At 47.0% G+C, this 26513-nt stretch overlaps 2 long non-coding RNA genes across 2 annotated transcripts in view; one reads left to right on the forward strand and one right to left on the reverse strand.

The window, feature by feature from the left end:
- Positions 1-13455, reverse strand: part of LOC138473712 (uncharacterized) — a 34590-nt gene extending 21135 nt beyond the window's left edge. Inside the window, exon 1 of the long non-coding RNA XR_011268875.1 lies at positions 13244-13455. This is a non-coding gene — a long non-coding RNA (uncharacterized lncRNA). The remainder of the gene's footprint in view (positions 1-13243) is intronic.
- Positions 1-26513, forward strand: part of LOC138472666 (uncharacterized) — a 458156-nt gene that overhangs the window by 317408 nt on the left and 114235 nt on the right. The gene's annotated exons all lie outside the window — the stretch shown is intronic.

Below are 26513 nucleotides of genomic sequence, written 5' to 3' on the forward strand. Positions count from 1 at the left end.
TTGCTAAAAAGTGCCCTTTGCCTATGGTAGAACACAAGTACCCTTGTCGTGGACTGCTGATGTTGCCCTTGAAATGCTACTTGCACACACATACTGGTCAAATATGCAAGTATGTGCTCATTCTTATGTTCCCAGAATGCTCTTTGATGTTATGCAAAGGAGAGTGGATCCCGCATGGGTGATATTTGCCCCCTCTCCTTTTTCAAAAGAGATGCAGTTAAAGAATTAGGACGATTTACTCACTGAACTGATTGTTTTCATACTATGTGAGAGTGACCTGAGTGAGAATGATTTATTTACAGGTAGTAATTTATTTACTAACTGTGTCATACAGAATGTACTCACAAAATGCAGACTGGATGCAAACTAAGCAACCATACTGAGCGCTCCCAAATCATGTTCACCAGCTCATTTATGCCACACCCAGCACTTGGGTCACACCCCCTTGTTATAGACACCTGCTCAATTTCTTACCCCACTTAATGCACTGGGTACAAAGTCTACTGCATGAACCCTCCTGTTCCGTAGGAGCTGGCACAGAGGTCACTGACCGTATCTGTGTGAGTTTTCAGCTCAAATGTTCATATGAAATGTTCTCTGGGTTTTCCTGGCCATGGTTGAGCACTGGTAGAGAATGGAGACACTCTTACAATTGAAAACAGTAGCAGCTGGTGTAAGGTAGAAACTTTGGGGCCGGAAGTGCTGGCACCCTACAACCAGGGGCGCAACGAAACCTACATTTTGGGGTGGGGGGTAAGTGGTGATGGGCGGTGCCACATCAGGAAATAGGCAGGGCAAACTTGAAGGCTCCATCCCCACTGCTCTACCCCCTGCCCCCATGGTCTGGTGTAGCAGATTTAAAATGTTACTGCGTTTGTTCAAGTACATTTTTCAGAACAAACACAGTAAAACTTTAACACTGCCAGTTTCTGGAAACGTTTCCTTACCTCTCTGCCTAAGAAAATGCAAGCGTGCACATCCAGGGGTGCCCCTAGGCTAAATTCTAGGCAGGGCTCATCCTTCAAATGTTGGGAGAGGTGCTAAATTAAGAGACAGTGGAGGAGTGGCAAACCTACTTGTGTAGGGGCATCTAACTTCTTTACTCATTGTAATGAGACTATCTAGTGCAGCTTCAATGTTACAATCCGTTAACTCTCTCCTTTAAGTCTGAACACACCCACTTCTTGCAGATCCTGAAGGTCCTAGAAAGTGTGAAAATGGCAGGTGGTGTGCAATGAAATATTCAATATCATAGTAACACAGGACATAGAGTGTGGGGCAGTACTCTGGACGGGCCAAGCAACTTCAGTGGCTGGTAGCAACAGGAGAGACAATGTAATGTTGGTTCTACCCCAGTTAGTCTGCTATATTAGAATCACTTGTGCACTGGCTGGTGAGACTATGTCTACCTGTCAAATCAAGTCATTACAGAGTGGGGAAGGGCCAGTGCAGCAATAATGCAAATCTGTGTGGCGGCATTGGAGCCACTAGCAGAGGAGCACCAGGGTACACCAATTTGTCCCTACACTTATTAAAACTGTCCTATTGTAAGGGTGTAAAGGTAATCACTTATAAGTCCTCCAATTTTTGCAGTCAAAGTCAGGGTGAGAGTACATTATTTGCCCAGGATAACACACACTGAACAGCAAAACGGGGATTTTAACCAACTCTACAATTGGACACAGCACCTTTTTCCACGCTTAACTTGGAACACATATTTAAGTTTTGGGCGTCAAGGCCTACAATAATTCTGTCCTATAGAGTTTACTTGCAAAATACACAAAATTGCATAGTAAAGCATCATGAACACATGTAAATCCTTATAGCAGCATGTTGAGCCAAAATAATATCACTGTACCTTTTATTTTCCACATCCTGAATGCAAAACTATAAGATGCAAAAGGCAAAATATCTATTTTATTTACCCACTGTATTTTCAAAGCTTTAAGACGCACAATAAAAGAAGTTGTGTAATAAACTCACTTAGGTTTGGAGATTCGTCACAAACCTCCAGAGTGTTGTTATGGTTTTAAGAAGATTCAGCGAAGGACATCAAAGCAAACTTTACTTTTTATCACATCAAGCTATTACACATTATGTGTATTAACACATTTTCAAAAGGTGCTTTATTGTGTTGTTCCCTTAGATTTGCAAGGTGACTGGTGGTCTTTCAGTTGGAAATTCACCATCATGCAGAAGAAAGGCTTTGTCGAGTTCCTTAGAGCACTGGCTTCAGAGCCAGGGACCCAGCATGTGTGTCTCAGGGAGGACTGTGACTCTGGGAAAAGGGCAGTGATTGATCATCCGAATCGAGCAGATTTTGCTCGGAAGAAAGAAAATGCACCAACAGGACCATGTTCCTGATCCTTTGAACTGTTAAAGGCTCAGCACGGAAGCCCAACTAACATTTTGGGGGGGAGGGATCCTCAGCCCGGTCAGCTCAATGATGTTGCGCGCCTACCTACATCCTGCCCTGAACCTCTACCAAGCATAAAGCAAATGTGCCCAGGCTTGTACGAGTGAGGGTTAAGAGGGACCATTTGGAGACCAATTACTGAGTCAAAGTGCTGAGGGTCCTATGCCCTGCTTCATGGTCATGGGTGGCGCCAGCCCCTGGAGAGGGAGGGCTGAAGCCCACCCACTTTGAGGCAGAAGGCATCTTTCCCATGTATCGCCAGCCTGTAGTTGCAATATCAACTGCAACAGCCTTTGACATAGCGTTGAATTTTCTTACGTTTAGACACTTGTTAGCGTGCGGCAGCAGCATCAAACCTGCAGAGGACAGAAGCCTGCCCATGCGATAGCAACAGACTCACTTTGATAAATGCCAAATTCTGGGCTCAGCTTTTAGATGGCCCGTGTCTCCAATGATTAACATTGCATTATGAAAGTGAAAAGCCTCTGAATTGGGGTGAAAGGTGCGACTAATGGCCAAAAGGAAGATGAAATGGCTATTAAGCCTCCAAGCTGGGCTCAGGGAATTGGGTGGGAAGTGGGAGCAGGGATGGCTGAAGATGTATCATGCCTGGTTGGAGGGGTGGGGGCATTTATTTTTGATGCTGTAGGGGCACCCTTTGCCTTACAGTTAGAAAACACAGGACAAGGCACGCGTGGAGTGCTTAAATCAATAATGAAGTCAAAAGAATGCAGCAAGGTGGTTAAAAGCTGCATAGCTGCATATTATCAATATAAATACGTGCCATAAGACTGCCAACATGGGGGGAAACTGCTTGGTGGCCCATTTCAACTGTAAAAGTTGAAAGGTCCAGACTATGTCCCTCGTTGGGAAAACCGACAACCAATGGGTTTATTGGCCCCACTCACTGTCGGCTTTCAAAACTGTCATCCAGCCCCCCTCTCCCCCAAAATGTTAGCCTGGACCACCCCTGTTTTTGGTCACTCATATTTGCTGCCTGTGCAGTGGCCCTGGGCTGTGCTTGTGATGTCAGAAATCGTTTGGGTCATTCTAGCAGTGCTTTAGGAGTTCTTCTATGTGCGTCGAGGTGCCATGCGTTGTGTGTCACCTTTAAGCAGTGTGGCCATTGCACCGTGTGTCAGGGGTTTTATGTTGCTTTTAAGCTGCATATAGGGAGTTCTATGCAGGCTTTGTATGTGTCTGGGGGTGCGCGCCTCATGAGTAATTAATGTGCAAGGGATTAAGCGCTTCTTGAACCACGTGCACGTTTTCACACAGAATGCTATTATCCCTAGCAATGCTCTAGAGGGCGCCCTTGCATCATAAGTGCAATGCGAATAGCTCAGCCACACGTTGTTCTTCCCTTTCTGTAAACAGATGGCTGGAAACTGTGTTTACGCTCTGACTCTGCTCCCAATGTTCGTATATAACCTGAAGATCTGCATCCTGATCTTGGAAGGTGCCCCGAAGCAGGAGGGTGTTCTATTGTGTGCACACTGACCTTACGTCAGTGTGGAATGTTCAGAGTTGAACGCTCTGTATGAGAGTGTTCAACTCATTTCAATCCTGGCAGCCCAACCTACGGGGGCCTTTGGTTAAAGCTCATATAAAGCTTTATTGGGTCGTCTGCATTTATTACAAATGGCGTTGAGGTACACCCCATAAGGCCCCCGGGGCGGTCACCATTCCCAGGCCCTGCCTGCGACTTTCATTCCGTGCCAGTCGCTCCCGCGGCTCCTTGTGCCGCACCTTCTGCCCTGCTTTCCCCGGCTGCCTGTAGTAAAGCCTTATGTTAGACATTCAGTGTGCACTACTGAATCACAGACCAGCTGCTAAGTCTAAGTTAGTTCCAGGCAAGGCTTTATTCACATATGTACAAATATGTACATTACTCCAGTTACTCTTATTATAGTTACAGCACGCGTAGACATTGACAGGGACATGGGAAGGTATAAACATCACTAACAAAGGAGCTGACCCACCGGCCATCCATTCAACCCAGCTCAGGCCCCCAACTGACACTCACAGAACATTCACACACAGATCCACCCAACATTCTCCTGAGCTGCATTCATGCACCAACATTCTACAGCAAGCATCCAGGCCAGTGGCAATACAAGACTACATTACAACATCTCCCTTTCATACCAGACTCACCACACACAACATCTCCCTTCCATAACAGACTCACCACAGACTCATCACAACATCTCCCCATCACCAAAACATCTAAACAACAATCACCTTCCATTTGGACCTGCCACATCCAAACACAGAGTCTGCCACACTCTGGCACCAACCATACACAGCCAAGGGAGACTACATTACAACACTGCCATTCAGAGTTCAACGCTCTGTATGAGAGTGTTCAACTCATTTCAATCCTGGCAGCCCAACCTCCGGGGGCCTTTGGTTAAAGCTCATATAAAGCTTTATTGGGTCGTCTGCATTTATTACAGAGGGGCGCCAAATGAAAGCAGTCCACGATGAAGGCCTGATACTATAGCTAAGAGATAGCGCCTGCGGCCTCTCGTTACTGAAGACAAGAACAGTGCTGCACGATTGGACTTTTTGCGTGCACTGCACCTCCACTCCGGTTATTCTCTCCTTCAGTCCCGCGCTTTCTCCTGATCTTCTGCTGTTCCTTGTGTCAGCAGTACCTCCTTGTTACCACCGCAATACTCGCTGGATAAACGGAGACCAGCCCCCCCACTGGTGAACAATGACTTTTCAAACTTTCAAAGTTTTGGTAGCGTAGGCTGGGTACTGCGATAGCTCCATGGCGCCTATTCTTAACATTGGTGGAATCACAGCACCGGGAGCAGTATCCTTCTCGGCCAATAGCAAGAGGCCAGTCTTTCTCCCTAAGGAACGACTAGGGTAACTGGGTACAGAAATACGATAGATAAACAGTGGTGGAAATGGAATAAATGTGGTGGGGGATCCCACAATACAAGGGCCGGGGTGGGGGGCGCGGGGCGGTGCCCGAGGGGGCGTGGTCTAGAGGGGGCGGGGCTCGTAGTGGACATCCAGCAATGTCAACTACTGTAAAAAAAAAGAATAATAAACGCCCGCGACGGCAGCATTGCCTTTTACCGGCGGCTTTGGCACTGTTGTGTAATGCAGAATGCTCACTACATGTACAACTGAAAGGCATGAGTTGTACTTGTAGCGAGCATTGTGCATTACACACCAGTGCCAAAGCTGTGGTAAAAGGCAATGCTGCCGTCGCGTGCGCTTTTTATTTTTTTTGTAACTATTCCAGCGCGGCTCATGGTGGTGGGCGGCTGACTCCGGCCGGATCCCGAGATCCGTCTCCATATCTGGTGCCGGACCTCGGATCCGCCGAGAGCCGGCCCAATGACCAGCACTGTAGATAAATGTGCAGTGAGCTACAACGAGGCTGTAGACGTGCCTGAGTGGCATTCATACCATAAAACAGTGTTTGTTGGCCCTCTATGATTACACGTAAAACTTAAATATGTGTTCCAAGTTAAGCGTGGAAAAAGGTGGCTGTGTCCAATTGTAGAGTTGGTTAAAATCCCTGTTTTGCTTTTCAGTGTAAGTGTGTTGGCAAATAATGTACTCTCACCCTGACTTTGACTGCAAAAATTGGAGGACTTATAAGCGCTTACCTTTACACCCTTACAATAGGACACTTTCCATAAGTGTAGGGACAAATTGGTAAACACATTGATTTTTTCAAATCGGGGCAAGTCATGATTGCATTCCTAAGTCTCAATCGTAAGTAGTATGAACCTCCATCACGGGTTAAATCTCTCCTTAGAAGTGTACGTCTATTCCCGTCTTTTTCGTGTCCGCAGATTTGAAAAAGGCAATGTGTTTGCCGAAACACGTGTAATCATAGAGGGCCAACAATTGCCTTTGCTTTTTTTGTTGACATTAAATACGAATTGATACAACTACAAATGGTGTAACAGCACAAATCTATTATATTTTTTTGGCGCATGCTGACATGTGAAGTCAACCCAATCTAGTTTACATTAAATGGAGCAGAGGAACCAAAGTCTCTGTTGCATCTTCACATTCATGCGACAACATTGCAAGACTAGAAGCAATACAGGGTGCGGTGGTCGTGAAGTCGGTATCCCCCCAGTAGTTCCTCAAGCTTTCTCATACCATACAACAGGTTATTTGAACCATGTTGGCTCTCAGTAGAGGGATTCCTACACTAATGTACATTTTGTAACACTTGGGGTTTTATCCGAAGTCACTAAAGAAAATCCGGACATGGAGCCCTTGCTCACTGCCTCAGAGAGGCCCAGCTTTGCCTCACTGAGGAGGCCCAACAAGGCCGAAACACGATTCTGGGGTTTTTGATGGTACCCCCAGATGACCGTATACACTCCCTTGTACCTCCGGGCCCTCTTCCACTGCTCAGACTCAATCTAGGGAGACCACAACTGTCGAGACCAGCCAATCGCGTTGGACCTGGGAACAGACTTCGAAGACTAACTCTATCCGAGTTTAAGGTATGTATACCTTGCACCACGTTCTGTGGACACAGGCCGCAGGGACGGCCACCCATCCATGCACCATAGAATGCAGCTATGGCTATGTAATTCCTGTCTAGCAGCTTGCCTAGCCGTCCACACTGAAACCCCTGACGTGCCTCAACACTCCTGCCATTCGTATACAGCGACAACGTATGAAATAAATTGTCTAGCTGGCCACATATCGAGACTCGAGCACTAGCACTGTAACCTGAACCACCAACAGCACCTGGCCACGTGCCTCACCTCCGACCTGCTTACTGGAGCCTAGCCAGTCCTAACCTGGCAAAAAGCACACATGAATCTTAAAAATGAACTCCTAGAATCTTCCACAAATGGACTTCGATCCCCGAGGGCGCTCCAACCACAAAGCGCACTGAGGCCATACAAATGGGGAAAGGGCACTATATAAATGACAAATAGAATACAATAAAACATGGTTGTGGACCCTCCTGAGTGCAACACATCCCACAGAAGGGGTTATTTCATCCATGTTCGTTCTCAGTAGAGGGGCTCCCCACTTCTGTGCATTCGTATGGTTTGTGTCTAACCCTTCGGAAAGTGTATCATGGGCTGTTTGTGTCTCTTTCATATATTGCCATAAGCCGTGTGTGTCATTTGACAATGTGAACAGAGTTGTCTGTTCTGCTTGAGTGCTGGGCGAGCTATGTGCCTGTCCATTTGGCAGCATGCCCCGATTATGCGCCCCTTGTGAACTGCGGCAGAAACCTTGTGCCTTCCTGGACAGTATTCCAGCAGCTGTGCGTGCACATCTGGCTGTGTAGGAGGCATGACTGGAAATGATGGCCAGACCCCTCAGCAACTGCTTAATTAAATGAAAGTGCTCATTTAAAAGAAACCCATTTACACAACAACAATTTATGATTCAGCTATTTTAAATTCTTCACTTGCATCTTTAAAAAATCCATTTCTTATGCCATAAAATGATGATATTAATCTGAGCTCTGTTGTTGCATCAAATGTGTATAGTAAGCGTTAAACATAGAAACGCCAATCACACATTGTGGTCTGCACACCTCGCTCTCAGGATTGGCTAATTCCACTCCTACCCTCTTCTCCTGACAGGGCTAGATCTCTACTGTCACCGCTTCAGAGCTCCCTTCACCCAATAGGCCTCAGTGAGTCCTTCCCATCCTTGAGCCTCCGCACGGCGTTCACACTCTCCTTTCCTGGCATCTCACTTTTCTTTCTCCATTCCCATTCCTGTTCCAGTATTGCCTTTCCTACTTCTCTTCCTACTTTTTAATAGTTCCTTCTATCACACCTCCTCTATAGTCTTTCTTTCTCTCTCTTCTCTCCTTTTTTCCCGCTATGGCCTTCTTTTTTTTACTAAGGCTCTTTCTCTGTCTCCTTCCGCCAGTATCTCTCTACCACTATCTTGCTCTCCTGCATCATCTCTACCTTTCATCTCTTCTCTCTTGCATATCCCCCACTCACTCCCTTTCCCTCGTCTATTCCCCTCTAACATACATGTTCTTCTTTCACTCGTTCTCCTCTGCCCCGCCATCCTGGGATTAAATATCTCAGGCACACCTCACAAAGTCGGTGGTGATAAGTCAAAGTATTCTTTTTGGCTACGATGGTACTTCTTAGACATCTGTTGGGAAAGGAAGGTCTGATTTCTGAAATACCAAACCGTCTTCCCACAATAATTCTGAATTCCTGGAATCTGAGCCCTGTGGGCGAGAAATTCTAGTCGTGATGACTGCTTACAATCCCTGCAAGCCAGAGAGAATGTTATTGCAGAACAGGATGGTATGGCCAGTTTGCCTCTCCCAGACTGTGCCATTTCGGGAACATATCTACATTGCAGAATTAGACCGCCCGGACAGTCTCACACAATAGGTTGAGATCAGTTTGGCTACAAGACGCCTAATGATTTGCTTTACCATGTAAAGCTGCGGCTCCCAAGACCCTGCTTTCCTTATGGAAACCTCAGTGAGAAAAAGTAACTAGATAGTTTGGGGAATATTTTCCCCCCTTCCTAGGACCAGTGCATGTCAGGAGCACTACTGATCATTACCAGAGTGTCATCTGGCTTTGCCCTGCCCAGGCTGGTTCTCTATCTTTCGTGCCCTATCACACACGCTCACAGTTCACTGTCCCAACAGAGCAGACAAGATGGACCAGTGGTACATTCGATGCACTGCCATGGTGGGGATGTCTCTCACTATATTAATCACTTCTTTGTTGGGGTGTTTGTATATGGCTGGACCAGACATTTCCATTGAAACCTTACTGAAACACAAAGGAATGTATACTGTAGAGTCTCCTCATTATAGCACTCCATTTATGATTTTTTATTTTTTTATTTTATTGGACATTTGTATGGCGCCTATACTCATGTATTCTCAGGCGCCACAAGACAAGATGGAGCGGGTACATGAGAATCAAAAAGTAGAAAAACAGAAGCGGTTATATTGGGCTTGTGACACTCCTACCGTACAAGTGCATGACAAGATGGTAAGTGCAAGGGGAAGGAGAAAAGGGAGAAGTGCAGGAGCGGTGTAACCCCAAGGGTGCAGGTAGTGCAAGTGCATGGTGGGCCAAGGCGGCAACTGACCGGGGAAGGGATGTTGAGTGCGGAGGGCAGGGAGGACCAAGTTGGACTAGTCCAGGAAAGGGATCACGAGCGCAAGTGCTGTGAAAGTATGCTGGGGAGACTGGTAGGGGTGGTCTGGCCCCTGTAAGACTCTGAAGGGACCGGGCCCCAGTCACAGCAGCAAAGGGAAAATTAGCACAAGAGTGACTGAGGGAAGCAAGAGGAGAAGAGGACAGAGGAGAACATCTGATGTACTAATAAGTCATTTGTGCGCTGAAGGTGTTGCTACAAGCCAAAGGAGGGAGGACTTATGCTTCTGTTTGAAACGGTTCGGTGGGTTTGATCTGAAGTAGACACTCTACTTTTAAGGTGGAAATGGAGTAAGGGTGAAGGTCCCAAGCTACAACCCCAGGGCTATAGGCATTGAAAAGTGGTTGGTGTCACACATTCAGTGGGAGCCACCACATTCCATATTTGTGCCCTCCTTTCCAGACAAAACACCCCAGATGTGGATTCAGACTTGAAGTAGGAAATTCCAGTCAAAGTAAGCTGATCTGACTATGGCCACTGCTGCCCTGAAACTCTGAGGCCAGCATAGCCATGATAAGGCCACAATGGCGGAAAGCCATATCGTATCACACTCACTTTATACAGACCATTGTGTGGCCTCAGGACTCAGCACTTGAAATGTATGTGACGGTGGGAGAGGCCGTCCCCTGCCTAACACAAAGCTTTAGCCTCTGATATTGCTAAAAAGGCTACCACCAAACAGTGGCACTCTCACAGGCAGTTATGATGGGTTACTGATATAGGGACAACACAGCACATGGTGTACCCAGCCGGAAGGTATTTATCGACTCTCAATTTGCTGACTAGTCCTTTGATTAGACTCCTCAGTGGAAAAGTTGGCAAACCAGTGAGAGGTGAAAATGAAAAACACAGGCACATCAAGCCAGACTGACAGCACATGACCTCTTTTCTCACTGTAGTATCTTCATTACTTTGCTGGGCCTTACTGTAGGATTCCACACCTATGCCGACTACGTTCGACCTATAACTGAGCGTCACCCCAAAAAGACACCCAAGTTGACTCTAAACACAAAATGAAGGAACTACATCAAGTAGCACGTACTGGGCCATGCACATGCCAGAACCCTGGATAGATACTTTGAGCCCTCTCCAGCTGTTCCTGATCATGAGGATGTCATGATGCAATTACAGATGTTAGAATTTGACCAAGAGGTTCCAATCCTTCTGGGTGACATTTCTCACCCCCTTGTATGAGGCATCCTAAGAACCAATCTGGCCTACTACAACATTCACAATACAGGCATTGCCACAAAAGCATCTTGCGGTTTACACAATATCCATAATCTCACAGTTTGGAGATTATTCCAACAGTTCTGAAAGGGCTTCTGCACCCCGAAGCTGATGTAAGCCCGCTGCCTTCCTGTGCTGGAAGAGTCATCTTGCAGCAAGATAGCAATTCACCACTCACCATTAAACAGTGCAAACAGCTCATAACAGTCCATGAAATACTGCTAAATTCTCAGTGTCCCCTCCCCCCCAAAACACAACATTACATGGCTCATGACATTCCTTGCAGACTAATCGCAAGATTCCATGCATGGAACATCGCATCCGATTGACAAAGCAACACTGACATTGCTCAAAAGGCTCCATGAAAACCAGGTGCCATGATTCTGTTAGAATGATTTACATCGAGACTTGTCTGCATTATAAACTAAATAAAATCTGAATGTGGAAATAATGAGGATTAAATAAGTAAAGAATAGTCATGATTGTGATTGATGGGGTGCTTGTACATTAAAATAACGTCCTACAGCACGCCCCCACTGCCTTTTTTGTATACCCCAGCCCAATCCCCATCTATCTATTTGTTTTTTTTAAATGCTAAAATTCCTCATTAATCTGATTTTTTTTTAATTCTGTGTTTTGTGCCTCGGCTTTTTTGTATACTTTTTTGGGGGGATTACCAATATGGTTACTATTTGTAGATGAAGAAGGGGGGCGTGATAGGCAGTTACATATGTAGAGTGCAAGGCTTGAGGAAGAAATGTTCCCAGGGCAGGTCTGATGTGATGCTGCTGAAATGGTGTCCCACAGGATGCCGCTTATTATCAAGAGCAAGGTTCCCTTCTCAGAACCATGTAGGTGGCAGCTTAAAATAAGAATTCCATTTCCACACATTAAAGAACGCGGAGACCGTGCCCAGACTTTGCAGTGCAAATGAAAGCAAAGTTTAGTATAGCAGAGGAAAATAACTGTTCCGATTGCAATGTGAGCCCCGAAACATCCCTAACAGCTGGAAGCTAACTCTAACCAGGCTGCCAACATTCCTTTTAGGACAGACATATTTCACCTCACAGCTCCTTCTCATTCCTCAACCATGCTCCTCCATCATCAGCCTTCATTCTTATGCCCAACCTCTCACTCCTGGGTGCTCAAGAAGTAGCAGATTGGAATAAGAATGAAGAGTGATGAGTGAGGAAGAGGGCTGTGAAGTGTCCCCGTGTACAAATTAGGAAGTCCTTATTTTTCCTCACACTTCCTTCTTACTCCTCAATCATCCCCTCCTATCATTAGTCTACATTCTTATTCCCAACATCTCGCTCCTCCACACTCGAGTATAAGAAGTTAGGATTAAGATGAAGAGAAATGAGTGAGGAGGAGGACTGGGTAGAGTCAGCAGTGTACAATTAAGGACGTCCTTATTTATCTTTGCACCGCCTCCTCACTCTTCCATCATCGGCCTCGATCCTCAGCCTTCATTCTAATTCACAACATCCCACTCCTTTGCGCTCAGGCATTGGAAGTTAGAAACAAGAATGACGAGCGCTGGTTCAGGGGATGACCGAGAAATGCCACCAGTGTACAATTTGGGACATCCTTATTTCTCCTCAGACTCCATCTTACTCCTCAATCATCCCCTCTCATCATTCGTCTACATTCTTATTCTGTCACGCCTCTCCAAAGGCGTTGGTCCTTGTGGCATCGATGGACCTTGGGACGGCGGGTGTCGGCCATTTTTTACTGGCAAGATGGCCGCCGCAACTAAAGATGCGGGTCTAGATGTTGCACGCCTCAGTATCCAGGAAGTACCATCCCCCTACCCGAGAGAAGGTTTATCTGTTCCTGTGAACGACGCACGGATGCGTTGCTACTCCTCTACAACAACGCTCCGTGAGTTCGCATCTAGGATCTTCTTGATACGTCTTGCATATTACTACCCTTTCTGCATCTTAAACAATCTTTATCCTATCTCGATTTCAGTGCCTACCATACCACGTCTCTGTTTCCCGACTCCCTCGACTCCAACACTTTCTCGCTCCAAACGGCTCACCGGTTCCTTTCCGGAACACGGTAAGCTACATTCAGGCTCCCCGAGATCCTCCACCTTCCGTACGTCTCCCTACTCAATTACCTTCTCCCTTTTTTACATCTACAGAAATATGCGACACGGGTACTGCACCCGTTCGCTCCAAACCCTTCACAACTGAATCAACTCCAAGCTCCGCCCTTCTTTCTATCCAGGTAAAAGATTCTCCCGTGGCCTCGACCCGATTCTATCCAGTCCTCATACTCATTCTAATCTCACTATTTCATGCTACCCTAGGGATTCTCAGAAGTTTCCGGCTGGCACCTTTTCTCGCATTCCACTCCTGTATAAGGGTAATTCAAATCATAATCTCTTACATTTCCACCTCTCACCTACCTGCAAGTACTTACCATTTTCTTTCCTTTTTAAGACCACCAGTCTCCGGACTTCACCTGAATCTCCGCTGCATTGAAGACTACTTTCCCGCAGCCGTCGACACATGGTTTTCTTCCCCAGAGGGTTTCCCTGGGATCTCTTCTCCTCTCTGGTTTTCTAGTGGGGAGAAGGGGTATCTGGGAGGCTTTTCGCATTCGTCCCCCCTGTTGGAACAAGCAGATTCCTCCCCACAACTGGAAGGTCGCAGTCACAAGGAGAGGAAGAGAGGTACCGGTGAGTCTTTGGGATAACCTGCCAGTTATTAAAGTGTTTGTTTTTTCCTGTGAATTCTCACTGGCATTACATATTCCCAACACCTCACTTCTCTGAGCTCAGGTGATAAAGGTTGCGAATGAGAATGAAGTGTGATGAATGAGAGGGATGACTGAGAAGAGTCACCAGTGTAAAATATAAGACATCCTTGTTTCTCTTCAATCATCCTCCTCTATCATCAGTCTTCATTCTTATTCTCAATATCTCACTCTTTTGGGCTCACGGATTAGAAGTTAGGACTAAGAATGATGAGAGATGAGAGATGCTTGAGGAGTATGATTGAGAAATGTCACCAGTGTACAATTTTAGACATTTTTCTCCTCAAACCTCAATCTCACTTTTCAATCACCCTCTTCTATCATTAGTCTGCATTCTTATTCCAAACATCTCACTTCTCCACACTCGGGTATAAGAAGTTAGGATTAAGATGAAGAGTGATGAGTGAGGAGGATGACAGAGAAGTGTCGGCAGAGTACAATTTAAGACATCCTTATTTTCCCTCAGAACTCCTTCTCATTCCTGTTTCATCATCACCCTCTTTCATCAGTCTTCTTCTCAACATCTCACGCCTTTGCGCCCAGTCATTAGTAGTTAGGATTAAGAGTGATGAGTGAGAGTATGACTGAGAAGTTCCACCAGTATAAAATGTAGAACATTCTGTTTTCTCCTCACAACACTTTCACTTCTCAATCATCCTCATCTAACATCAATTTTCATTCTTATTCCCAACGTCTCACTCCTCTGCACTCAGGCATTAGAAGTTGGTCATAGGAAGGACGAGTGATGAGTGAGGAGGATGGCAGAGAAATGTCACCAGTGTACAATTTAGGAGGTCCTTATTTCTCATCACACCTCCTCACTTCTCAACCATCATTCTAAATTCCAATTCCCATTTTCTCACTCATCCACACTCAGGCATTAGAAGTTAGGAACAAGAATGAAGACTGATGAATGAGGAGAATTACTGGGATGTGCCAAGAGTGTACAATTTAGGGCATATTTATTTCTCCTCACACCTCCTACTCGTGCCTCAAACATCCCCCCTCTATCATCAGTCTTCATTTTTATCCCTGCAAAAACAATTGAAGTAATGGCTTGAAGGGTTCGAATTATTCTTCACCTCTGGCATAGCTCTTGGCAACCCTCCAGACCATCGCTCTTCGTCCTGGCATATAGAAGTGGAAAGACCATATGCAAATTGGCTCAGTCCCACGCCAAAAGGGGCAGTCCAGCCCAAACTGCTAGGTCACATCCCTTCCGCATGAGACCACTCCAGACATGTTTTTACCTCATTGGGCATCATCAGTGAGGAGTAGCTTACTATCATTATTACTTTATTACTCATAACGTGCAACACACCATGGGCCTCGGTGAGCACATAGAAGACAAACAATCCAGTGGAAAGGGGCCAGGATCCAGGATCAGGAAGTCACAAGGAAAATAGGTATATTAGTTCTTGGAATTGAAGAAGTGGGTTTGTATGGCCTTCTTAAAGCAAGAGAGGGATGAGATGGCACGTACATCTGAGGGCAGAGAATTACACAAGCCTAGTGCGCATGCATCACAGCTGGCAAATAGAGGGGGAAGAAGTTTATTAATGCCATTGGAACAAAGTGTTCTGATGACGGGAGCCTTGTGTAGCCGTTTTGAAAGGTAACCAGGTGCTTACAGCAAGACGTTTATGAGTGAGGGAGAATATTTTGTGTGATATCCGGTGATGGACAAGCAGCCAGTGGAAAGATCTTCTAACCTCAGTGACTAGTTCCAGCAGGCATGGCACCCATATCTGAGCCTACCCGTCCCACTCGTGGTGACATCAGCAAAGCAAAGTAGGAGTGGCTGGAAGGTTTAGAATCAATCTAAACCACTGGCATTGCTCATTTTTATCCCCAGCATTTTACTCCTCCCTCCTCAGTCATTTGATGTTAGGATTAAGAATGAATAATGATGGGGAGATGCATGACTGGGAAATGTCACCAGTGTACATTTTAGGATATCCCTATTTCTCCTCAGAACTCCTTCTCACTCCTCAATCATCATTCTCTTTCATCAGTCTTCATTCTTACTCTCACTCCTCTGCGCTCAGGCATTAGAAGTTAGGAATGCGTCTGAAAAGTAATGAGTGAGAAGGATAACTGTGAAGTATCACCAGTTTAAAATGTAAGACATCCTTATTTCTCATCAGTCATCCTCCTCTATCATCAGTCTTCTTTTTATTCCCAATATCTCACTCCTCTGTGCTCGGGCATTAGAATTAGATGTTATGATTAAGAATGAAGAGTGAGGAGTATCACTGAGTAGTGTCAGCAGTGTATCATTTAGGACATTCTTTTTTATGCTCACACCTAAATCATCTTCCTCTGTCATCAGTTTTCATTCTTATACCCAATGTTTCATTCCTCTGTGCTCAGGCATGAGAAGCTAGGAATGAGAATGAAGAGTGATGAGTGAGAAGGATAACTGAAGAATAATGTCACCAATGTATACATTAGTACATTCTTCACTTCTCCTCACACCTTTTTCTCAATCCACAGTCATCCTTCCGTATCATTAGTCTTTATTCTTATTCCCAATGTTTCACTTCTCTGCACTCAGGCATTACAAGTTAGGAATGAGAATGAATATTGATGTTTGAGATTATGACAGAAGTGCCACCAGTGTACATTTTAGGACATCCTTAACTCTCCTCACGTCGTCTTCTTACTCTTTAATCATCCTCTTCTATCATTAGTCTTCATTCTTATTCCCAGCATCTCACTCCTCCATGCTCGGGCATTAGAAGAAATAAGAATGTAGAGCAACGAGTAAGGAGAGTGACTCTGACATGCCCCAGTTTATAATTTAGTACATAATAATTTTTCCTCACACCTCCTTCGTATTCCTCAATCGTCGTCTTCCATTATTAGTCATCATTCTTTTTCTCAATGTCTAACTCCTCCTCGGTCAGGCAGACACTGCTCATGGTTTGCTAGACCACATAAACAAGTCTACCTATTGAGACTCACATTAAAGAGTGTTCCCAGTGAGGTTGAAAAGGTCTGTGATTGGTTGGCCTTGGACTGTGCTCTGTTTAAATTACGGATGTGCCTTTCAGAGTTACAAAAGTGAAGACTTGACAGATAATATTTTCAAAAAATATTGGAGCCCCTCTACTGAGTAAAAGCATGGTTAAATAACCAGTACTCTAGGAAGGTGCCCACACTGAAGAGTCTACAATCAAGTTTTGGGTAACTGTTTTTTTGCCCACTGGCCCACAGGTTTATACAAAAGGGGTTCCCAAAATATATGCTAAAAAACCCAGACATCACTGTTGCATCCTTGCCCTCAAAGGTGGATAGTGCTTTGTTGGGCAATGATGTGTTCTTTTATATGGCAATTTTAAGGAAAATTGTGATTTTCACGAGAAATATCGGTTTCAGCACTATTTCGAGTTATGTTCCTATATAAAGCCACTGAAAAGCACTCGACAAGAATATAATACAAAAAATGAATAAATCGTCCAATTTTTCAACAAAGATCCATGCACAATGGGTATGCGTCAAAGGTTATGGTATTCAATATTGAACCGTAAGTGATTGTCCACAACCTGGCTCGGACTGGCTCATAGGGTATTAAGGCAATGCCCGGAGGGCTGGCCCAACATTCTAGTTTGGGACCGTTTTTTGGGTCAAAGTGAGACGTTTCTTTTGGCCAAAGAGGGCCAGTTTGAGGAACTGCAATCATTTTAGAAAATGCTACTAAACACTTATACCCCCTTGAGTAGTACTCAAACCGTCATCATGAAAAATAGTAAATTCCAATTTGTTATTGAGAGCCACTTTTTCAATAGTGCCCAGGGCAAGTTTACATCCTAGGTTGACCCTGTCCACGCCCCATAACTGAGATACCTAACATTTTCAAAGGATAGGAACCCACCATGGCAATCTCGTGCCCCCTCTCTTCCGTCCCCATTTCTTGGACAGTTTTTCTAGAGGGTCAGATGGACAGTTGTGGACCAATATTAGCCCCACACTGCGATCAACATTTAAACCAACCCTCTTAAGATCTTCTGCCCAGGCTGCTGGCCTGGACTAGACTCTGCCTCTTCAGGAGGACTGTTGCCCTCTCTAAACTTTTTTGCTGCTGCTTCTGTCACATGGGGCGAATGCATTGGTGATTTATTAAACCATGGGTTATCGTTGCCACTTCGGCCCCCCTCTAGAAGTCCATCAATGGTCGCAAGCAGAGTCTTCGTCAATAATGCCCTCTGTAGACACCAGCAATAACGGCAGCCTTGTCGTCCATCCTCCTCTACTTCCTACTGTTGCTTGGCGTAAGAGGGCATTTGTCGAGTTTCAGCATTTTACTGCACTGGTGAGATAGTGGGATAACCCATGTTTGTAAATACATTTGCGGTCCCAAATTGGCGCAACAGAACTTCCTGCTTGGTGGAGCCTGCTGAGGAAGTCTTCTAATACTCCAAGTTTGGTTTAAGGCTCGCTCTGAGGTCCTCACCGTACCCTGCAGGTCATGAGACCAAGAGTGCGCTGAGGAAGGCTAGTTACTGTGCTCGGGGTCCCCCTCTTCTTTTCTGGGAGTTTGAGAGCTGATCGTGGGAAATTCCTTCATGTATTCCAAGGGTAGAGGCATCCCTGAGGGGTTGCCACGACACTAGCCACACTAGTGCTTGGATACCATTTGAAAGTTGTTAGTGCTATGGAAGATCAACATAACATAACATGATTGGTCTCCACTCTAGTATCCTAAAGGTGCCAAAGAAGGGGATAAGGGGCACCCCTGGAGCCCCTGTTGCGTAGGGTGGGACACCTGTAAGGGGCTCCCAAGATTTACTTAAGACATGTATCTGTCTATGGGTGGCAGGAATCTCCTCGGAACCACGCCCCATTGCAGGGGGTTCTTTTTATTTCGTGCTATGCCAACGTGCCAAAGTAATTTCTTTGCTCAATGGCCCCACAATCCAATATCCGGCTACGGCACCCTAAACGGCGGACTTTGCAGACAGCATTGATTCGATTACACTCATGCATAGGCTGATGGGAGGCACTGAATTTCTGGATAGCTGACAAAAGTGACAGAGCAGGTACAGCGCCCATCCCCAAGTCCAATTTGGGAAGTGAGGCCCCTCTGAGTGTGCGTTTGAGTCGAGTCGACCGAAAATAGTAACGAAACTAGACAAAGTTGACTGGAAAGGGCTGGGGCTGGTAGAGGTTGGAGTGTTACTTGGCAATGATGTGAGCTGCCTCAGGGAGAGAAAAGGGTGTGCGGGTTAATTGCTTGGCAGCGAGACAGAAGATGGAGGCTGGCAGCCAATGCCAACTGTGCCAGGCGGGTTCACCTACTTAGCTGTTGATCTGCCCAGAGGTGGGCGGATGTACGCGGGGGTTGAAGAGGTGCCTCAGAATGAGGTGTGCATGAGGTTTTGGTGAGTAAACAGCCTTCTGAGATCACAGAGAGAGGCCCATGTGACACGAAGGCCTTCATGAGTCACCTACCTACAGGTGGGGAGTTCCCGCAGGTGGATAATTCCTCCGCTCCTCCCTGGGTGCCGGAAGCGTCTCTGATCGTGCCGGAAGCGTCTCTAATCGTGCCCTTATGCTCACATAATGCCTGCCTGTTCAGGGCAGCACTGACAAGAGGCTTATATTGAAAGTTAGCTTTAGAGAGGGCGTTTCTAAGTGACTGCCAAAAATGGCAAAATGTACACTCTCCGAGACCGCTTTACATCGCATTAGACGCACTCATCAAAACTCACGCCTACAGGGCTCCGTTTTGCTCAGAGAAGTCTATCAAGGGAGCCCTGGCCACGCCTGCATTAGGGCACCACGTGGCCCAGGAGTTGGTAGGAGGCCAGGTGTGATTGGGACAGGTTTGATAAACACTGCTACTAAACATGACACCTATTGCAGGCCTGGTGGCTTAACTGCGCCGAGACCGTGCCCTCTTACCTGAGTGACAATGTGTGGCGGGTGGGTACCTTGGGTTTTGTAAAAATCGCCCTGGGCACAGAGCATTTAGTTCTCTGCCCAACTCTTCGGCTTTGGTCTTGTGGTTTAGGTGGTTTTAACAGTAGGGAAGCTTTAAGAGGCAATACCATGCCTGCTTTGGTGGTCGTCCACCAGAATCCGTAATGACCGCAAAAAGGTTAAAGGGCACTGGGGTTCTTCTGCCTGCAGTGATATCCCCTGCATTGTATCCCGTAGTTTCAACAACAGTAATAACTTCGATGTAATTTACTTCGAAGTGATTACTTCGAAAATACTTAGAAAAATGTGTAGTTGTGGGTTTAGGGGTGAAAAGGGAGTGGGAGGGGTAGGGGTAGTAGTGATGGGGTAGAGGGCGATATGGCGGAAGCCCCCAAAGAAAGAAAGTGTAAGTAAAATGTCGACGTAATGACATGGAACCGAAATTTGAGCTGCCGCCCTTGCCATCACAGCTTCCCGTTGCAAGTCCTGGTTGATAAAGCACCACCCAAACATGCACAGCGACCTGGTAATGCTGGCTGGGACTCGTTGGGCTGCCGGAAATGGCTTTGAAGTCGCACCACAGGAATCAAATCTTTTCCTCAGTCAGGAAATAGTTTAACGAACGAGGCGACTTTCAATAACGCTGAACGCCTCTATGACTGTGAGGAAGGGGGGAATACTCCTGGCACCTGCCTGTCACGAGGACGCCGGTTTGTGGAGAAGGTCAGGTATGGGAATTACTGCCTCATCTAACCTCCGGAGAAGCTTGGACCAGCTGCATTTTCACAACCTATCTGTCCTAGTTAGGAGGGGCCGTGGGGAGGGCCGAGTGTTCCTGCCACGGATTTGCCCCATATGACCGAGCAGTGGAGAAGGGATACCTTCATGTCTCATATCTGTCCTAGATGGGTCAGGTTGTGCCTCTCCTACCTACCTACCTATCCGCCACCCTAGATAGAAGGAGCCAGGGGGAAGAGCAGAGCCTTCTCGACGCATAGATGTCCGAGGCAGTGCAGAAGGGCTCGGGTTGCCTTTCACATAACCAACCACACTAGATAGGAAGAGCCAGGGGGCGCCACTGAGCGTTCCTGCTGCACATCCGCCCTTGGTTGATAGCAAGGGACGAAGGGCTGAGTGGAAGGGGCCAAGGAGAATGGCTGCGTGTTACTGTCGCATTTCTTTCTTGGATAAGAGGAGCCAAGGAGAAGGGTTGAGTTCTTGTCACATGCCTGCTATGCGTGCTATGTAGGAGGAGTCGCTGAGAAGGGCTGAGTGTTCCTGTCTCATAACTGCCTTACACAGAGGCTGTGGGGAAATGCTGACTTCCTGTCATATGTCAGTCATAGATGGGAGGGCTGTGGAGAAGGATGTTGGGGTTTGACTTATATGTTTCTTCTAAGTGCATAAACATGTGTTAAGCAGTTGTGTATTAGTGACTGAGGATGTTCTTAACTCCATGCATTATGATGACCCAATGTTCCATATTAGAGTGTTATTCTTTACTCTGTGTCCCATATTAGTTCAGTTGGAGCCTGCCTCTCTAGGGAGCGCCTACTGTCACCTTGGCTCTTGCTTAATAAAGCATTTGACTGCTATCTGCGGTCTGGGCCTCTTTTCTCAACAAAGGACTGGGCATGAGCGTCAGACATCTGTGGTAGATGTAGTGGTCTGTGTGATGCGCTGGGTTCATGTCACATAGCCGTGGTAGATGGAAGGGGTCAGTGAGAAGGGCTGGATTCATGTCACATATCTGTGGTAAAAAGGAGGGGTCAGTGAGAAGGGCTGGATTCCAGTAACTTTTCTGTGGTAGATAGGAGGGGTCAGTAAGAAGGGATACATTCATGTTACATCTATAGTAGATAAGAGGGGTCAGTGAGAAGGGCTGTGTTCATGTGACATATTTGTGGTAGGTGAGAGGGGTCAGTGAGAAGGGCTAGATGCATGTCACATTTCTGATGTAGAACGAAGGGGGTCAGTGAGAAGGGATGGATCCATGTCACATAGCCGTGGTAGATGGAAGGGGTCAGTGAGAAGGGCTGGATTCATGTCACATATCTGCGGTAAAAAGGAGGGGTCAGTGAGAAGGGCTGGATTCCAATAACTTATCTTTGGTAGATAGGAGGGGTCAGTAAGAAGGGCTACATTCATGTTACATCTATAGTAGATAAGAGGGGTCAGTGAGAAGGGCTGTGTTCATGTGACATATTTGTGGTAGGTGAGAGGGGTCAGTGAGAAGGGCTAGATGCATGTCACATTTCTGATGTAGAACGAAGGGGGTCAGTGAGAAGGGATGGATCCATGTCACATAGCCGTGGTAGATGGAAGGGGTCAGTGAGAAGGGCTGGATTCATGTCACATATCTGCGGTAAAAAGGAGGGGTCAGTGAGAAGGGCTGGATTCCAGTAACTTATCTGTGGTAGATAGGAGGGGTCAGTAAGAAGGGCTACATTCATGTTACATCTATAGTAATTAAGAGGGGTCAGTGAGAAGGGCTGTGTTCATGTGACATATTTGTGGTAGGTGAGAGGGGTCAGTGAGAAAGGCTAGATGCATGTCACATTTCTGATGTAGAACGAAGGGGGTCAGTGAGAAGGGATGGATCCATGTCACATAGCCGTGGTAGATGGAAGGGGTCAGTGAGAAGGGCTGGATTCATGTCACATATCTGCGGTAAAAAGGAGGGGTCAGTGAGAAGGGCTGGATTCCAGTAACTTATCTGTGGTAGATAGGAGGGGTCAGTAAGAAGGGCTACATTCATGTTACATCTATAGTAATTAAGAGGGGTCAGTGAGAAGGGCTGTGTTCATGTGACATATTTGTGGTAGGTGAGAGGGGTCAGTGAGAAGGGCTAGATGCATGTCACATTTCTGATGTAGAAAGAATGGGGACAGTGAGAAGGGCTGGATCCATGTCACATAGCTGTTGTGAATAGGAGGGGTCAGTGAGAAGAGCTGGGTTCAGGCCACATCTGTGGTAGATAGGAGGGGCCAGTGTAAAGGGCTGGGTTCATGTCGCATATCTGTGGTAGAGCAGATCTTTCGGTGTTTTTTTCTTTCAAATGGGGCTCACTCCCAGGACATGTGCTGGCGCCACCCCTCCTGCCCCTCCCCCTCCTGCACCGCGGGAGCTGCGGGGGGCCCTGTTACGCCAGTGCCAACAGGGCACACAGCCAGGTTTTGTGAAAGCACCTGCAATAGGATAGCATGGTTGCGAGTTTTGCGACACATACCACTGATGGGTTTTATCCATGGCCCCGGCGCCGCGGGTTGGAGGTTTCTTTGGAGGTTTCTTGCGGCCATTCGAAACACGTGTACATTTGGGAAGTATATAAGGGCCGCTGCGCTGCATGTTGCTGTTCGTGTTGGGTGTGCATTTCCCCCGGGCTTGCGAGACAATGCGTTGTAGGGAAAGGCGGGGGGGGGCCGCACTACTAAGGGGCTGTTCTTGATCATGACCCGCGCTGCATTCTGCATGTAATTGTCTGCATTTTCTCTTGTCCATTGCTCTAGGGATTACCACGAGTTAGCGGGTTCTCGGCAAAGATAGTGGATTTTGGGGGCCCTCCAATTGGCAAGCTTGTTTGTTTCGGAAAGACCAGCCTCGACGCTAGCATTTTAATATTGAATGGCTATGAGTGCGCTGATCAACAGCACTGACGGGTGTAAGGGTGGGTTTTATCCCTGGCCGCGGCGCCGCATGTTCTTTATTTGGACCCTCGCCGTTGTGCACTAATTGGGAGGTCGAGGGGTCTTTTCGGACCCCGCAGGTTGCGTTGGAATGGCAATCGCCTAGCAGGATGGCAATGGGGAATGTGCCTTTTGTCTGCTTTGCTGGAAGGAAACCGGTTTTACATATAGGAGGAAAGGAGCTGCTTTTGCAGGCGCAAAGGGAGGTAGGTTGATAAGCGGTTTATCTAGCACCGTTGCACCGGCGGTTATCACGTGTTCTGTAGTGAGGTCATGGGTTTATGGACATCCCGTTATAGTTTTGTGGGTATGCCTATCATATGTCGCATCAGGGGTTAGCAGAGCATATTTACAAAAATACCCGGTGGAAAAATGACTGTTGACAACAAGTGTGGTAGGAGCCTTAACCCGGCTGTTTTAGTAATGGGAATAGCACTCTTAATATGCGTTGAAACAGTATGGGGCAGGCAGATGTGGTATGCCCATTATATGCCACATCAGGGGATAGGGGAGCAGATTTGCAAAATGCCCGCTTTAAGCAATGAGGTTGGATCCTTATCCCGGCTATTTCAGCAATAGGCAACCCGTGCTAGGAGACCTGCAGTGTTATTATGAAAGGAAGGGGTTGCGGAGATCTGGGTTCCTTGCTAGTCGCCCAGTCGCTCTTATGTTCTGATATATTGGGGCTAACGCGCATATGCACCGTAGGGCTTGTAGTGGGTAGTGTGGAAGCATGCTGTCCGGGCTTGTCTGGGAGGTCTGGACAAGGTGGAAATCAGAAACGCCGCAGTGGCACAATTGTCAAGTATGAGGAACAAGGGAGCGAATCAGGCGCCTGGCAAAGTTCAAGATTGTGGGGGCATGGCATCTAGGCAGTTTAGCACAACTCAGCAGCCCCCCTAACTCGCCCCCCCTCACCTCTCTGGACGGGGGGGGAGGGTTGCAAGCTAAGTAGAAGCCACAGTGAGGTAATAAAGAAATAAATAAATCCACAAGGACCCTGGAGGGAAGGGCTCAGTACGAGTATGAGGATGTTATGGGCAGTAGCTTCACTGCTCAGGGATACTCTGGAGGTGCAATTTTCAGGAAGGTTAACTCATTTTAGAATTTTGGGCAGGGCGAGAGGGGTGCAGGGGCATATAGAACTCTGGCAGAGGGTACCTCTCAAAAAACAGCCCTCTGGTGCCAGGTGGGAGCAGCTATCAGCCGTAAGCCGCATGCCCGGTAGCTGGTTGAAGGTTACAATTTGAGAGCAGTCACGCGAGGGGACATAACGATAGTTATTCCTGGTTTGGGGGTTATGAAGCATCAGCTTTGAGGTTATGGAAGCGGCAGGCATACTACCAGGTGCCAGTTAAAGACAAAAGAACTCTGTGACGTTGCAGGTGACCCTGGGAAGATTGGGATTTTGTACGCTGCAAAGTGAATTAGGGGGGAAGTAAGCTGGGCCAGGGTGGAACGACATAGCTCCATGGGTAGAAAATAAAAAGGGGGATACGTTTGTGATCGATTGGGGGGGGTTTTGAGCAACATAAAAAGAGTCGAAACAACATCAGGATTTTCAGGTTAGGTAGCATCGTCTTTACAAGGCTAGATAAATGCAGCATGAGGTGTAGCAGGAGCAGTAGCAGCTTGCATTCAAACAAAATCAGGCCTATGGAGGTCATTACGACCCAGGCGGTAAGTACACCAACTTTACCACCATGGTGTAAACTACGTTTACACCATGGTGGATGGCGGATTTACCGCCCCATTCCAAGGTGAGTGGGCCGGTAAATCCCCATTTCCCATTTACCCTTCCCCATTCCCATTTTTGCCCCATAGGGCATAATGGGAGTGGGGAAGGCGCTAATTACGGCACCGTAAATTACGGTGCCGTAATTAGCACCAAGGCGGTTTAGCGCCATGGATTTTAACGCCTGCTAAAAGCAGCCGTTAAAATTGGAATCAGGCGTTAAGGGTTAACGCCTGGGTCGTAATGACCTCCTATGTAACGTTGCGTCTGACCCAGCGAATCCCGGGATCTCTGAGCTTATGATAACAGGTCGTAAAGGCCAACTCGTTGAAGGGATTGGTTTTATGGAACGGCTGACCGAGGGAATAGCGAGATTTCTGAATTGAAAACTGGGGGCCATGTGCCATGCATTACCGAAACAGCAATATAAATTGGGTACGGCATCTTTCTATAAAATTAGATACTAAACAGCGCACGGTATTAAGCAATGCACTGGGGTACAGCGATAACAGTGGGAGTCAGGTTTTAGATTCATGGCCAACTCGGCATTTCATCCTGCCAGGGTCGATAAACAAGTAGCAGTGGTGGGGGTGCATCTGGTAGGGAATAGGATAGGTTTTAATAAGGTGCTGCAGGGACTATGGCAGGGGAGCGGCGGCCTGCATAAGGAAGAGAAGCAAGGAGGAGGTCTATTTAAGAAAAGGATGGCCCAGCTCCTCATGGGCATGAACGGCACACCTCCAGCCCAGTAAGACACCTGCAAGGGCAGGCAATCCACCAAGGATTAGGGTGGGGGAGATCGGGCCTGCATGACAAGGAACAATGGAAATGGGGAGCCTCCCTTTTGAAGCCCAACGGCGAAAGGGGCATTAATAAATGAATTAAAAGATCAGCTTCCCCCCTCTGAAACGGCGCTCACACAACAAAAGATCTCCGCCAAGAGCGGGCAGATCTAAGATTATTGTCATTGGCGAGTTTAGCCTAATAAAAATGGTGGCTCGGAGGCAAAGGGGAAGGAAGGTAAAGTTAGTTTTAAATTTGGTTTTAACATTTTTAACGAAGGAGTAAAGCTCAGCTTCACCCGTCAGGTAACGGCGCTCCCCAACATGGTAACTCCTGCAAGAGCAGGCAGAGTAACGAGAATTTGGTTGGGGAGCTTTAGTCTAATGAAAGGCAGAGGAACATATTGAGGGTGAAGTAAGACAAACAAGTTGACCCCACAGTTGGGGGAAACCAAGATCCGGTTTTCCGAGATCATTCCAAAGCAAGAATGGAGGGGCACTGGAAGCCATTCAACAGTGGTAAAGGAAGGAAGGAGGACGAAAGGGGCATGGGGAAAATGTGGCAGGGGCAGAGGTCTTCCCCAGATCAGTTACGACCTGACCAATGTGAAGTCCCCGGTAGACGATGCAAAGGACGGAGTGCATTGCTCAGCATTGGGCATGGAGGTTTTACTGGAAATTATGCACAAAGCCACTGGAATTAGGAAGTAGGAAAGGGGGGAGCTGTGGTGGCCGGTAACCCACCTTTGGCGTGGCAGTGTTTTGGTGACCAGTGACAAGATACAGACTCCGAATGAACCATGGGA

Source organism: Ambystoma mexicanum, chromosome 8, assembly GCF_040938575.1.
Source record: "Ambystoma mexicanum isolate Mex_15411 chromosome 8, UKY_AmexF1_1, whole genome shotgun sequence".
Classification (NCBI taxonomy): Eukaryota; Metazoa; Chordata; class Amphibia; order Caudata; family Ambystomatidae; genus Ambystoma; species Ambystoma mexicanum.